This window comes from Heloderma suspectum, chromosome 2, assembly GCF_057233095.1.
Source record: "Heloderma suspectum isolate Gila_16-S chromosome 2, 16-S_ref, whole genome shotgun sequence".
NCBI lineage: Eukaryota > Metazoa > Chordata > Lepidosauria > Squamata > Helodermatidae > Heloderma > Heloderma suspectum.
In genome coordinates, this window is record NC_139459.1 from 64,677,389 (window position 1) to 64,692,709 (window position 15,321).

The following is a 15,321-nucleotide window of genomic DNA, read 5'->3' on the forward strand; positions in this document are numbered from 1 at the left end:
GAATGCTGGTCAAATCTGCAGATGACACAAAATTGGGTGGGATAGCTAATGCTTTGGAGGACAGAAACAAAATTCAAAGTGATCTGGATAGACTGGAGCGCTGGGCAGAAAACAACAGAATGACATTTAATAGGGATGAATGCCAAGTTCAGCAGCTAGGAAAAAAAGAAACCAAATGCACAGTTACAAGATGGGGGAAACGTGGCTCAATAACACTACAAGCAAGAAGGATCTTGGAATTGTTGTCGATCACAAGCTGAATATGAACCAACAATGTGATGTGGCTGCAAAAAAGGCAAATGCTCTTTTGGGCTGCATTAATAGAAGCATAGCTTCCAAATCCCAGGAAGTACTAGTTCCCCTCTACTCAGCACTGGTGAGGCCTCATCTGGAGTACTGTGTCCAGTTCTGGGCACCACACTTTAAGAAGGATGCAGACAAACTGGAGAGGGTCCAGAGGAGGGCAACAAAGATGATCAGGAGACTGGAAACAAAGCCCTATGAAGAGAGACTGATAGAACTGGGCATGCTTAGACTTGAGAAGAGAAGACTGAGGGGAGATATGATAGCGCTGTTCAAGTACGTGAAAGGTTGTCAGAGAGAGGAAGGCCAGGAACTCTTCTCAATCATCTCAGAGTGCAGGACACAGAATAATGGGCTCAAATTACAGGAAGCCAGATTCCGGATGAACATCAGGAAAAACTTCCTGACTGTTAGAGCAATACGACAATGGAACCAATTACCTAGGGGGGTGGTGGGCTCTCCCACACTGGAGGCATTCAAGGTGAGGCTGGACAGCCATCTGTCAGGGATGCTCTGACTTGGATTCCTGCATTGAGCAGGGGGCTGGACCTGATGGTCTTGTAGGCCCCTTCCAACCCTTCTATTCTACGTTTCTATGATTCTATGAATTTTATCATCCTACACATGCCGAAAACCCATGTTAGCTTCCTGCCACATTTTTCTCAGCCATTTGTCTGAACTAGGAAGCAAGCTGTTCTTCCAATATTTTGCCAATATTACTCTAGCTGTCAATAAGAAGTTATCAGTGAATATGTGAAGTGTTTGTCTCCCAGTACCTTTCCCCCCAGAATGATTGCTGAATTTAATAGGGGTTTCATATCCAATTATTTCTCTAATAATTCTTTAAACACTTGTTCAGTATAGATTTCACACTCCTATGGCTCCACCATATATGAAAGAGGCTGGCATACAAATTGATTGCTGAGACTGATGAGCTCATGTTTTGAAAACAACAGCATTGTAATGCAGTTAAAAAGAGATGTGTAAATTTTTCTCTGCAGCACGGTCAGTAGCCAAACAATCCTCTTAAGTTATCTGTAGAAAATATAAACAAATAAAAAAAATTAGGTAGAGGGATTATGTTGTTGTTGTTCAATCGTGTCCGACTCTTCATGACCCCATGGACCATAGCACGCTAGGCCTTCCTGTCCTGCGCTCTCTCCTGGAGCATGCTCAAGTCCATATTCATTGCATCAGTGATGCTATCTAGCCATCTCATCCTCTGCCGTCCCCTTCTCCTTTTGCCTTCAGTCTTTCCCAGCATCCGGGTCTTTTCCAGAGAGTTTTCTCTTCGCATTAGGTGGCCAAAATATTTGAGCTTCAGCTTCAGTATGTGTCCTTCCAATGAGCACTCAGGGTTGATTTCCTTTAGGATGGACTGATTTGACCTCCTTGCAGTCCAGGGGACTCGTAAGAGTCTTCTCCAGCACCACAGTTCGAAAGCATCAATTCTTCGGCGCTCAGCATAGTCCAGCTCTCACAGCCATACGTTACTACTGGGAAAACCATAGCTTTGATTAGACAGACCTTTGTCGGCAAGGTGATGTCTCTGCTTCTTACTATGCTGTCTAGGTTTGCCATAGCTTTCCTCCCAAGGAGCAAGCGTCTTTTAATTTCATGGCTACAGTCACCATCTGCGGTGATCTTGGAGCCCAAGAAAATAAAATCTCTTACTGCTTCCATTTCTTTCCCTTCCATATGCCAGGAAGTGATGGGGCCAGATGCCATGATCTTCGTTTTTTTAATGTTGAGTTTCAAACCAGCTTTTGCACTCTCCTCTTTCACCCTCAACAAGAGGCTCTTTAGATCCTCTTCGCTTTCTGCCATTAAGAGGGATTATAGTTCATTACAATTTTTTTATCCATAAAGTTTATCACTCTGCTTCTTTCATCTAACACATGAAGAGAGCAATCCTATGCCCCCTAGACAGCATCTGGGGGGACATAGGATTGTTCAGTTAGTGGGATCTGAAGTTGGAAACAGGGCTCTGACCTTGGAGCCCAGAAACTGTGATCTCCTCCCCTCCTTACCCTTGTAGCCAGCACAGTTCTGGCTACGTCTCCACCCTCAGAAATGGAGCACAGAGACAGGGGAAAGGGGGCGGGTCCTGGGGCAGGGAGGGGAGGAGACTGGGGAAGCTGCATTATGCAGCTTCCTATGCTCACCACAGCCTCCTTCCCTCCCACTCGGAAGTGCCGTGGCTAGATGGCTGAAATCACCCTTCTAGCAAAAATGCAGGGAAGCCCAAGCATGGATGCAAGGATAGCCTTCGTGCTCCAGCTGCCCTGCACTGGATACTCAGCAGCCTCTGAAGTCAGCCTCCGTCTGGGAATTGGGCAGAACCTCGCCTCCCTGCTCATGCCCCTGAGCCATGCTTGCTGAACCCCTGCCTCCACTCGCCCCCGCCCGTGCTCATCAAGCTGCCCACGCTCACCTGGGCAGCCTTGTCGAACTCTGCGATCACCATTTTTATTTGCATATGTGCATATTTGTGTATACTCTGGCATTTGCTTGCCTGTAATCTTGCGTATGTGGACCATTTACAGCCCTATTTTGCATATAAATGCATGTGTGCATTTTCGCAAATGTGCATATTTGCATATACATGAATATGCACATTTGCAAAATGTGCATATTCATGTATATGCAAAATGGGGGCAAGAATAACCAATATAGGCAAGATTGGAGGTATTTGCTTGCCTGTAATCTTGCATGTATGGGCTATTCACAGCCCTACTTTGCATGTATGTGAATGTGTGCATTTGTGAAAATGTGCATATTTGTGTATATGCAAAGTGGGGCCGTGAATGGCCCATATATGTAAGATTACAGGCAAGCAAATTTCTGTAATCTTGCATATATGGGCCATTCATGGCCCCATTTTGCATATATGCAAATATACACATTTTTGTGATCGCCATTTTTTCCCCCCAAAAATGGTGATTGCAGAGCTCCATAAGACCACCAGGTGACTGCAGGTAGCTCAGCGAGCAGCAGGGAGCTTGAGCGCAGGCCCAGGTGCGTGAGAGTGGGGGCAGGGGCTGGCTGGGTGCCCAGGGAACCCGGGGGGGTTTTTTTCCTGCCCATCCCCAGCCTTTTCCAATTCCAAACTCTCACAACCAATGTAAAGTAGTGCTGTGCACGGACCCCTGTTTCACTTCAGATGCTGCTTCCGACCTTCCAAAGCAGCCCTGCTTCACTTTGGACCGATTTGGACCCCATCTGCTTCAATTCAGATCTGAGTTTAAAGCGAGATTCAGACATCCGAATCACTCATTTTTGATGTTTTCCCATTGACTTGCATGGAAAAACACAAATGGCCAAAACGTTTTCAGTTCCCATGATACATATATGAAATCTGAGGATCTCTAAGCCCCCATGGAGGGGTGTACACCTACCAAATTTCAGGAAATTTGGCCCAGTAGTTTTTGTGCTAGGCACAGTTGAATTTTGATTTATTCCACAAAACTCAAAGCAAACACCTGTAACGTTTCACTGGTTGCACAGAAGTAGGGATGGTGGAGAATTCCGCCATGGATTTCAGTGAGGCCAAATGCACTGGCATTTGGCTCCCCAAAACCTGTGGCAGAATGGCCTCCCACCCCCCGCCACCCCACGGAATCCCCCTGGGATGAAGCTTACCTGGGGTGGATGTGGAGGCGGCGGCGGCTCTGGCGGCGGCAGCGGTGGCTGGTCTCTCAGCCAGCTGCTGCAGCCGCAAATGGTGGCCATCGTAGTGGCCGCCATTTGTGTCCGGCCAGGCTGCCGTGATAGGCTACATAAGTATTTATGTAGCCTATCACAGCAAAAAGCAGGGATGCAAATGGCGGCCGTTACACCATTTGTGCCCCTGCTGTTTCCGTGATAGGCTATGTAAGTATTTACGTAGCCTATCACAGTAAAGGCAACCATGCAAATGGCGGCCACTACGCCATTTGCGTGGCTGCCTTTACCATGATAGGCCACATAAATACTTACGTAGCCTATCACGGAAACAGCAGGGGCGCAAACGGTGCAGCGGCCGCCGTTTGCCCCCCTGCTTTTTGCCGTGATAGGCTACGTAAATACTTACGTAGCCTATCATGGCAGCCTGGCCGGACGCAAATGGCAGCCACTACGATGGTCGCCATTTGCAGCCACAGCAGCCCGGCTGCGGCCAGAACTCCGGCTGCGGATGGCCCTGGCCGGCAGCTCTGCAGAGCCACTGAGGAGCGGAGCCAGCCAGGGAGGATTCTGGGGGGAGAGACGGAGAGCCTCCCCCCCACTGTGGATGCCCCTGCGCGGAGCCAAGTAAGGGATTCGTACATCCCTACACAGAAGTGCATGGCAATTTGGGAATGCACAGCCCCCCTGGAGGACATGCCACCTGCCACATTTCAGATAGTTTGGCCCAGAGGTTTTTGTGCTAGGCACAGGTAAAATGTGATGTTCTCAGAAACTCAAACAAAGTTCATAAAGGAATAATCAAGTTAGGTGTTGGAGCAGTGAGGAGGTCACTATCCTTAAACTCCGCTGTAGGTTTCTTTGAAGTGCAAATGTACTACTTTCCTGTTCACAGTCAATAACCTCAGGGTCTCTTTGGCTGAATTGCCCGGGAAAGCACTGGCTGGTAGGCAGGAAGCAAACAAAGACAGCAACCCTGGCAGGTGTTCATTGACTTGAACGAAGAGCAACGGCAGTTGTCTGCTGGACTGACAGAGGCAGGAAGCAACACAGCAACCCTGCCAGGAGGGCACAGCATCACCTCACCCACCTCTGCCCCTGCCAAAACCCAGATGCCTCATATTGGGCTTGCTCACTTTGCAACACAAAGCATAGTATATTATTTAAATGATAGCTGTTAATGTGTAGCCCTTTGCCCACTGTTTTTGGAAATGTGGAGTGTGTGTACCCCTTTGATGCACACTGTTTGCTTGTCCACAGAGCACAAGCGCGCGCGCACACACACGAGCAAAAGAAAAGCAAAAACTAAACTACAAGCAAAGGATGGGGGACACAAACTATAATCCTCACAGAAGACAAAGGGGATTTTTTTATTTTTTTAGGGAAAAGTGATAAAAAATGGGAAGGGAAGGAATGCAGGAATTGAGAAGGGGAGGTGGAGAGGAGCCAAGAACAAGAAAAGGATGGATGGATGGATGGATGGATATATATATATATATATATATATATATATATATATATATATTTTCTAGATAGATTCAAAGTAAGGGCAAACTAATGGTTGAGAGAGAATTGAAAAGGGGGGGGGAGATAAGCAACTACAGTGAAATGTTCAGGATTTTTAAATGAAGAAACCAGAAGAATGAACGGTAAACCTATTACAGAAGGGTGGGGTGGGGAGAGACTAACATAGCTGTCATAGCATGCGCTTTCTTCTCCGCTTCATTCTGCCAAAGGAGAGTGGGAAGGGTTAATCTTCTTCCCGCTCTCCTTCAGCAGAATGCCAGCTGCTCTGGTGCTGCGACTTCCTTTGCTGTGCCTGGCAGAGACTGGCACAGTTGTTCTCAGTGGCTGCAGCAGAGGCAGGATAGGACTGGAGCCAAGAGAGAAATGCCATGGAGCTTCCCTCTCAGCTCCCATCCCATCCTGCTGCTGCCACTGCCATCACCATCATTGCACACAGTGGCAGCTCATGAGGGCAGCGGGAGGCTGCTCAGTTATCAGGCGGCTTGCACACCCAATGGATCATCTTGTGCACCCCTTGGGGTGTGTGCACCCCACTTTGGAGACCACTGCTCTAGCCAAATAACGTTCAGGCAGAGTCCTCTCCTCTCCAGTAACACCACCTCTCTCCCACTGAGCAAACAGAGGCTGACTCACAACAAAGCTCACTCCCTCCTCCTTCTCTGCCTCCTCTCCCCTTTCCCCCTCCCTCCTGATCTTCTGACCCTCCCGGTGGCCAGATCTCTCTCCAATTGATATATTTGGCACTTCCGTCTCCTCTCCTCTTCCCCCTCCCTCCCCCCTGCACGATCTTTCACAAGTTGATACATTTTGGAGACAGGCTGTCTGGGCTGCTCAGAAGGCATAAGAAGAGCTATGTGTCTCCAAGGGGGACAAGGCACCTCGTCGATGAGCCACTTCACTTCAGGAGCGCCTCGCTGCTATTCTGATCTATGTCTGATCACTACGAAGCACCTCTGAATCAGCCCGCTTCACCTCATTATTCAGTCTTCAGACTGAAGCAGAACACAGCCCTAATGTATAGGTTATAGCCCCCATGTGGAGCATTCATGTATGGGATGCTCTATGAGACAGAGGTAATTTTTGATATCCCCTTATCCAATGAATAGGCTAGATGGGTGAGAATTTTATTTGGTTCATTTTTAAAAAAGTACGAACTTATCGACTGTTATGAGACTGGAGGGGGGATAACCTTTCCTCCTGGTGAACCCCTTCTTTATGTGGGTTCCCCAGGAAAAGAATCTCCGATAGGCTGCCACTAGTCAGGATAAACCTCCTGACATACCCTGGTCTGTCCAGCTGCTTGGGAAGGTTCCGAGCCCTATTGCAAAAGACCCCTCCCTTCAGCCCAGACCTAGGAAAAAAAGAAAAAGAAGGGTGCTTTGGACTTTCCTTCCAAAAGCTCAGAAACAGAGAACTTTCCAAAACCCTTCTAAAAATCTTAAAACAGGAGCAGTAGCTTTATGACCATGTGGTCTTTCATGTGGGGAAGAGCCCAGTGAGAAATCCCTTTTAAAACAACATAGCCAAATGTCCAAATATAAAAAAGGATTTTATTCAGGAAAAGAAGAGAAAAAAGGGGGAAAACCCAGGGAAGGCAACAATCACACACATTTGATTCCAAATAAAATCAAAGAGTCAGTTTAACTTATCTAGTCACATCACCTACTTGAGTACTTGGGTCCTAGAGCATATGTCGAGTTTATTGCAGAGAGGATGTTCTGAGAGAGAGAAAAAGAGAGAGAGAGAGAGAGAGAGAATGCATCTGGCTTCCAGTTAGATGATATATAGGAAAGCTCTCAAAGAACTGAGGGGATCTTTTTTTATGGGAATCTCCACTCAGTAAAAGCCAGCCCCTTTGCAGAGACTGATGTTTGCTCTGTCTGACAGTGATAGCCTCCATTTCTGATGTCAGTGAACTAGACGGCCAATCAGAAAATTACCTAGTGGCTGGACCCACCTTCTTAACAGCTGCAACTTATCGCTCAAAAGCCCAAAGTGGTTGGAACTAGTCAGCCTATTCCAGAAAAGGAATAAAGGTTTTGTTAGCATTTTGGAGGACAAAGAAGTGAGACATGGCTAGAGAAAACTATTCAGGTTGCTCAGCAGTGTGCCAACTGACCAGATGCTCTAGGGGGCACTGTGGATCTACATCAGAATCTGTCTGACACCAGGCTTTGAAAATTTCTTCATAAATGGGATGGAAAGAACTTAAAGAGTTTTTAAAATGTGGATGTGGGAGAAAGTGCAGCTGACAGATTTGCCCAACCAGGCAGAGGGCTCTTAAAAGTCTGGCTTTGAACCCCCATGTATTCACCCATGTTCAGCTGAATTAGGGTTGGCACCTCTTTTTTCTAAGAGGCTCATCCAACAGTCCTCTCCATGCTGGGAATAGCTGAACCTATTGAAACTGGCTGGTAGAGATTTATTTATTTATTACATTTCTATACTGCCCAGCAGCTGAAGCTGGACTGGTTGGGCAGTTCACAACAATTAAAACTATAAAGTACAAGATGATAAAATACAATATAAAAAATTTAAAAACTTAAAACTACAGTAGTAATAAAAACAACAATAATAACAATTATAATAACCAAATAGAACCTACATGCAATGCAAAGATTTAAAATACAAGACCAGACTTAAAACAGAAACTGAAAAACTAAAATGCCTGGGAAAATATAAAAAGGTCTTCACTGGGCGCTGAAAAGAGCATACTGTAGGTGCCAGATAACATCCGTCCTTCCGGGAAGGTCTTTCCACAATCAGGGAGCCACAGCACAAAAAGTCCTCTTCTTAGTAGCCACCCACCTTGCTTCCTTTGGTGGGGACTCCCAGAGAAGGACCGTTGAAGTTGATCTTAGGGTCTGGGAAGGTGTATATGGGAGGAGGCGATCCTTCAGGTAACCTGGCCCCAAGTCATTTAGGGCTTTGAATGTCAACAGCAGCCCTTTGAATTGGACCCGGAAATGGACTGGCAGACAGTGTAGATGGAAAAGTACTGGCATAATATGATCACGTTGGCCAGTCCCTATTAACAATCCCGCTGCCCTATTTTGGACCAGCTGAAGTTTCCAGACGGTTTTCAAAGGCAGCCCCACATATAACACATTGCAATAATCCTGACAAGAGGTTATCAGAGCTTGGATAACTGTAGCTAGGTTGTCTCTGTCCAGATAAGGACATAGTTGGTATATCAGCCAAAGCTGATAAAAGGTGCTCTGTGCCACTGAGTCCACCTGTGCCTCCAGTGGCAATGCTGGATCCAGGAGCACCCCCAAACTATGAACCTGATCCTTTAGGGGAAGTGCAACCCCCTCCAGAACAGGTTGAACATCACTTAGCTGGGCAGACAAACCACCCACTAACAGTACCTCTGTCTTGTCTGGATTGAGTCTCAGTTTATTGGTTCTCATCTAGTCCATTACCACACCCAGGCCCTGATTCAGAACGCCCACTGCCTCACTGTTTGATGAAAAGGAGAGATAGAACTGGGTGTCCTCTGCATATTGGTGACATCTCAGTCCATATCTCCATAGTAACCCCCACCCCCCGGAATTTCATGTAGATGTTAAACAGCATGGGGGATGAAATAGAGCCCTGTGGAAACCCATGGCATAACTTCAAAGGGACAGAGCAATAATTCCCCAGCATCACCTTCTGGAATCGGCTATCCAAACAGGAGCAGAACCACTGCAGTGCAGAATCTCCAACTCCCAGCCCAGATAGCCTATCTACCCATCAAGCATATCAGGAGTAGGGGTGTACGAAACCCCCTTACCTTTGGTCCGCGGGAGTCCACAGGGGGGAGGAGGCGATCCGTTCCTCCCCCCAGAATCCTCGCCGGCCCCAGCCAGCTCTGCTCTGTGGTGAGTCTGTGGAGCTGCCAGCTGGCTCTGGCCGCTGGGACACAAATGGCGTCTGCATAGCGTACGCCATTTGTGTCCCTGTTCTTTGCAGTAATAGGCTATGTAAACATTTATGTAGCCAATCATGGGCTGGGATGCAAATGGCGGCCGCTACGGTGGCCACCATTTCATTCTGCAGCCTGGCTACGGAAGGAAGACGACCCAACCGCCACCAGGTAAGGTCCATTCCGGGAGGATTTTGGGGGGTGGCGGTGGGGGGGGTAGTCCGTTCCGCCACGGACTCCGGGGGGCTGGATTCTAAAGATTCTAAAGAATCCGGCCTCACTGGAGTCCGTGGCGGATTTCTCCACCATCCCTAATCAGGAGTGAGTTCACAGGCAGAAACCAAGCCCTCATCTTAGCTACTATCTCCTGTTCTCACCCAGGAGGACCCACATCTAACAGCCCACATAATATCATTCACTCTACAAGGGGTGTGCATTTGGTGAGGTTGGCAGAGTGACAGCTCCTTAGAACCAAGGGGCCAGATGCACTCAGTTCCAGCTCCTTCAGGGTGCCACTTCATTCTGTGTTCTGCCTCCCACTGGCTTCCTGCCTCAGCTGAGAGTCACAGGATTAGAGCCCTTGTACTCACCCTTCAGCTCTCACCCTTCGGCTCTCGCCCTTCATCTTGCACCTAGGGATGGCAGGGGCACCTGATTCAGTCAGGGAATCTGGAGGACCCACTCCTGCCCGCACCCCCAAGCCCCGCTCGTTGAGAGCCTGCCCCTGCTCGCCCCCTGCCCGCACTCGGCAAATGGCCTGCACTCACCCCAGTGGCCTTGTCAAGCTTCACCATTTTTGAGAAATAAAATGGCAATCGCAAAAGTGTGTATATTTGTGCAAACGTGAAAATGCGCACTTTTGTGACTGCACATATTTGTGTATGCGCGAAAATGCACATTTCCCCCAAAATGCACATTTTCACACACACACTAATGCATGCCTTTGCAAAATGTGCATTTTGCAAATGAGTATATGCACATTTGCAAAATGAGCATTTTTGCGCATACAAAAACATGCACATTTTTGGGATCAACATTTTGTTTTTCTTTAAAAATGGCAACTGTGGTGCTCGACGAGGGTGCTGGGGTGAGTGCGGGCTGCTTGCCAAACATGGGAGGGGCTCCAGTGCAGTCTGGGGACCAGCAAGAGGGGGCAGGGGCTGGGCAGGCGTCCAGAGAATCCAGATGGGGAAGGGGTGTTCTCACATCCCTACTTGCACCTTTGTCCAGGCCTAAGCTTTATATTACCTGGACTATTACTTAGATAGCCTGAAATCAGAGGCCCCAGATGAAATAAGGTGGCCAAACCTATCCTGCAGCTAGCTCTTCCCCAAACAGCTCTTGTCCAGGCCCAAACTTGATATTATCTGGATGGGAGGTAGATGAAACAGATGAGTAAGACTTTTGTTTGGTTCACTTTTTGACAAGAAGTTATCAAAAATTGCAGATTTCTTCATAACGGAGACAGAAAAAACTGGAGGTTTTAAAAAAATCTAATTTGGTAGAAAGGGAAACTGACTGATTCACCCTAGAGTAGACTTGACATTCTGCAACCTCTCCATGTCAGGGCTATCAAAGTACTGTATTATGCTGGTGACTCCATGGAATTCCCAGGTCCATATAAATGAAAGGGAATCCTGTCTATTTTTTTAAAAAAGGTTTGTAAACAAGATACTTCGGAGAAGAGGCAGGGGTGGGTGGGAATTATGTGGTGAATGGTTTGCACCACATTTTTTCTGTCCTGTACTTTTCAGATTCATTTAATAGTTCAAGGCAGAGCAAGAACTGCAACAAAAGCCAATTGAACAGGAAGAAACTCTCTCTCCCTCTAGTAGCGGTCCACTCATGCTGAAACATGAGATTGCTTTTACTCATCATTGTTAAAATTGGCATGCATAATTTTCACTGTTACTCATAGCTCAGCCTGACAATCAGTTCTATAGTACATTGAGTTAGTTATCGGTATTGGTGACCAAGTGAGAAGAATGGTTGCTAGCAGGTGTCAGGAGTGCCCTGGCAGCCTCTTTCAGTACACTCCAATAGCCAACTCAAGACACAGACAAAAGGATTCTTTTCAAGGCTTTAATCCTTTTACAACTTAATGACTCTTTCAGATGCTAATCACCAGCGACTAAGCAATGAACAGCAGAGTAGCCTATGCTCTGGGTAGGCAGTTGGTCCCCGTTTGAAGGAGAATCACTTGAAGACCCTGAACTTATGGACTAGGGGGAGATCCTCCCTCTTTCCCTTGGGTCCACGGGACGCGGCCGTTGCTTGCGTGCCAAACGGGTGCTACGCCTCCTTTCCGCGCCCTCCATCGCTCGTCGCTCCCTGCATCTGCGTCGAGCGTCTAGCAAGCCCCCCTCCTGCACTCCCTCACTGCCAGGGTCACTATCTATCTCAGGAATGCTGGCAGGAGGAATCTCTGCCAGCTGCTGTGCCTGTGAGGGATGAGCTGGCTCCTCTCCCATGGATTGCTGATCCTCCTCAGAATCAGAACTGCTCTGGGGTTCTATCGGCTCAGTTTCCACCCTGACATCAGGTAAAAGTGGTGCCAGGGATGAAGGCTGCAAATGTTCCTTCCTGTTTTCGCAGGTAAAAGAAATGAAAAACTGCCAATAGGGGAACACATGCTTCAGCAACATTCCCTCAGTGGGAACAACTTCTTCTTTTTTTGCTTGGCTGACTGCACCAATAAAACCTGTCAAAGAAACCAGGCAGGAGTGCAGAGCCTCATATGGATTCTAGTGCTAGCAAAGAAAGACAGCCTTCATTTTCCTAACCTACATTTAAAAAATACAAAGAAGACATTTTGAATGCTAGCAGGTTCTTGAAATTAGACATTTGCTGACAGTGTATTCTCTCAAAGTGCATTACATAGTCCAAATTCAGCACTTCCCACTCATCTCATCTTACCTCACATCCCTTGCATGGTTCTATCTTGTTTGTGCTCAACTATCACTTTTGATAGCAAGAATTTCCCCCTCATCCAATACTGGCAAAAATATTATGCGGCACTTTTTTTGTTTCACTTTACTACCCAAGCCAAGTGCCAATGTGTTTGGGGAGGGGCCATGTCCCCCAAACAAAAGCGTAGTGTGTGGTGCCAAAAGAAGGGCACTTGCAGTCGCTTCCCTGGGTCAGTTTTTGTTTGACAAACCCCATGGGACATTTTTTACCCCAACGCTTTACCTTGGTTGGGACCAACAACAATGAGTATCGCTACACCAGCCTAAAATCCTGCATTTAAAACAAGGTTTTCTGCTTCTGTTTTAAATGCAGGATGACGACTCCCTTTTCACGTGCTCCCTTTCCCCCTTCCCCCTCCTTTCCCCCCTTCTCTGAGTCTTCCATATCTTTCATTGATCTCGCTCCTCTTCTTTTCCTTTTCCTCTTTTCATGGAGGAACTCAAGCAGAACACAAGTGGGGTGATTTGATAGCACATTATCTGCGATCTATTTAAAAATGGAACAAAGGGCATTTAGTGCAGGAGACGCCCTGGAGGATCACGGTGTCATCTAAAGAGCCCCCAAAGTTCCATGAAGGAGCAATCTCTATCACAGGATAAAAGTTCTGTGTGAAGAAAGCCAATATTACAGGGGGGGGGGAACCAATATATTTCTTGAGATATTTTATATTCCGGGCTCTTTTGGGTTTTCAGAAAGAAAACCATAAATGGTAAATGGCTGAAATTTGGAGACATTGTTTACTACTGTGCAGGTGAGTGTAAATCTACTTCTGTGTAAAATTCTGCAATGAAAAGAGACCAGTGCTGGATTTTCTGCCCCACAGGTTGGACTTACAGTCAGATTTACTATGCACCTTACAGAAAAATAGCCATATTTGATGAATGTGGGAATAGCTAGTTATGCATTCAGTGTTTTCATAAATGTTATGGTTATGAGAAATTCCAGAAGGATTAATTGCTTCAGTATGTTGTAGCAAAAACAGGAAGCGCTATTGGCAAATTTATTGTGGCTTTTGTGGCTCTAGACCACCAAATCCTGGGACACACAAAATTTGGTAGTCTTTAAAGTGCCTCAGGACTCAAGGTTACAAAGTTCACCATCAACATATTTTCAAAAGTAGTGCAAAGGATACCTTCCCACCTGGAATGTGTCACTGGTGAATGTTAAGCTGGTACAGAAAGTGGAAGGGAGACATTTCCCAATTAGATGTACAGACCCAGCTCTAAATTTTTTTTTTGGGTCCTGGCTATATGTCCTCAGTGGCTCCCCCCTCCCAGTGCCTATTACCAGTTGGGCACTTTAGGGGCACCACCACTGCAACTGTCAAGCTGTTCCTCCCCCTTGATCATGGGTGTACCCCGTGGTGGCAGTGCTATAATGGGCTGGGAGCCATGTGACGACTCCATTCCTGGGACATTGTAGCAGTGTCACCACTGGGTAAGCCCATGAATGAGTGAGAGGGGGAAGGAAATGGAGAGCTACCCCCGTTCCATTCACATATGGACTTACCCAACAGCAGTGGCATTATAATAGGCTGGGAGCCAAGCTCAAGGCCCAGCACATTATGACACCATTGTTGGGTAAGCCCAGCAGTGGTAGGCTGGTGGTTGCAGCACCAGTGGCACCACCAGGGAGGCCAAGTGGTGGCAAGTGCTTGTGGGGGAGGCGCTGAGGCAAGGTGTTGGACCCGTTGGGCCATCCCATATTTGTGGGCTTCTGGCAAATACCTCAGTAAGCTGGGTGCTCACACTGAGCCTGAGATGTTCCTTCAACCAAGTGAAGGTTTGGCATTCAAATTACAAATGCAAGAAGTGCCAATTGAAGAGTCACTTGTGAAATAAAACCTACCCTAGGAAGACATTCTCTGAAATAGTTTTGTTAAGACTGATGCAGCTGTATATCAACATCACATGCATATCTAATCAAATATTTGCTGGGCGTTGTTTTCTGCAATTGGGAATTGCTATTAAGAGAAGAGAAACTCTTTCTAATGCTCAGCCTAAGCTCTTAAGGCCTAAGCATTTATGTGGGATTAAATCATGGTTTACCAATATTCGTTTCGCCATGTCCTTCAGGATTGTTTATGATTTCTGTAAATATACTTTGCCTACAAAGCAAATGTAAGGAATTAATGAATTGTTGCTCTTTCAAATATTCAAAAGATATTTAAGAAATTTTCCCCATATTATTAAGATGTGAAATGTCTGTCATCATTCATGACAGCTGGGATTCTGGGAGATGGCAGAGGCCTATATAGGGTAAGGGCTGCTGAGAAGTGCATGTGCAAGATATAATACATGCATCTCTTGCAGATTCTTGTCATTCTGTCTTCTGTACAAAGTTATCCCCAAATATAACATTGCCATTCCCTTCTATGGGAGAAAGTGAATTAGTAAAGTTGAGGATGCCATTCCAATGGGGCCCAATGACTCCATTGTCTGGAGTGAGAGATAGGTTTTGCCACTTCTCAGCTGTGTTCACATTGTCAGCCCTTAGCTGATACAAGAGTAAAACAGACACTTCCCCTAACCCAGTGCCTTTCAGATGTTTTGGACTTCAATTGTGTGTGGCAGTGCCTAGCTTGTCCCTTTAGGGCAGGACGGGGAGGTGGGGAAACAAATTCAGACACAGACTTGGATGGGTTAAATAATTGGCCACAACTTTATTGGTTCAGCTTGGAATAGAGTTGGCAGAGGCATAGGGCATGGATCTGTTAATTGGACTACCCGCCTGCCTGCCAGACACCTCGTTGTGGGAGGCAGGAGTCACAGAGGCACACTCCACAGTGCAGACTATTGAAGTGAGCCCCTTTCTGCCTCCCTGGGGTGTGGCCCGGATTGCAGCCCCACACTGAGCTGGGTCTTAATGCCACACTCTCCAACGGGCGCTTAAGGGGGACCCGCTCTTGAAGGGGAAAATGAGGCACCCAATCCCCTTCCCCTTCCCAA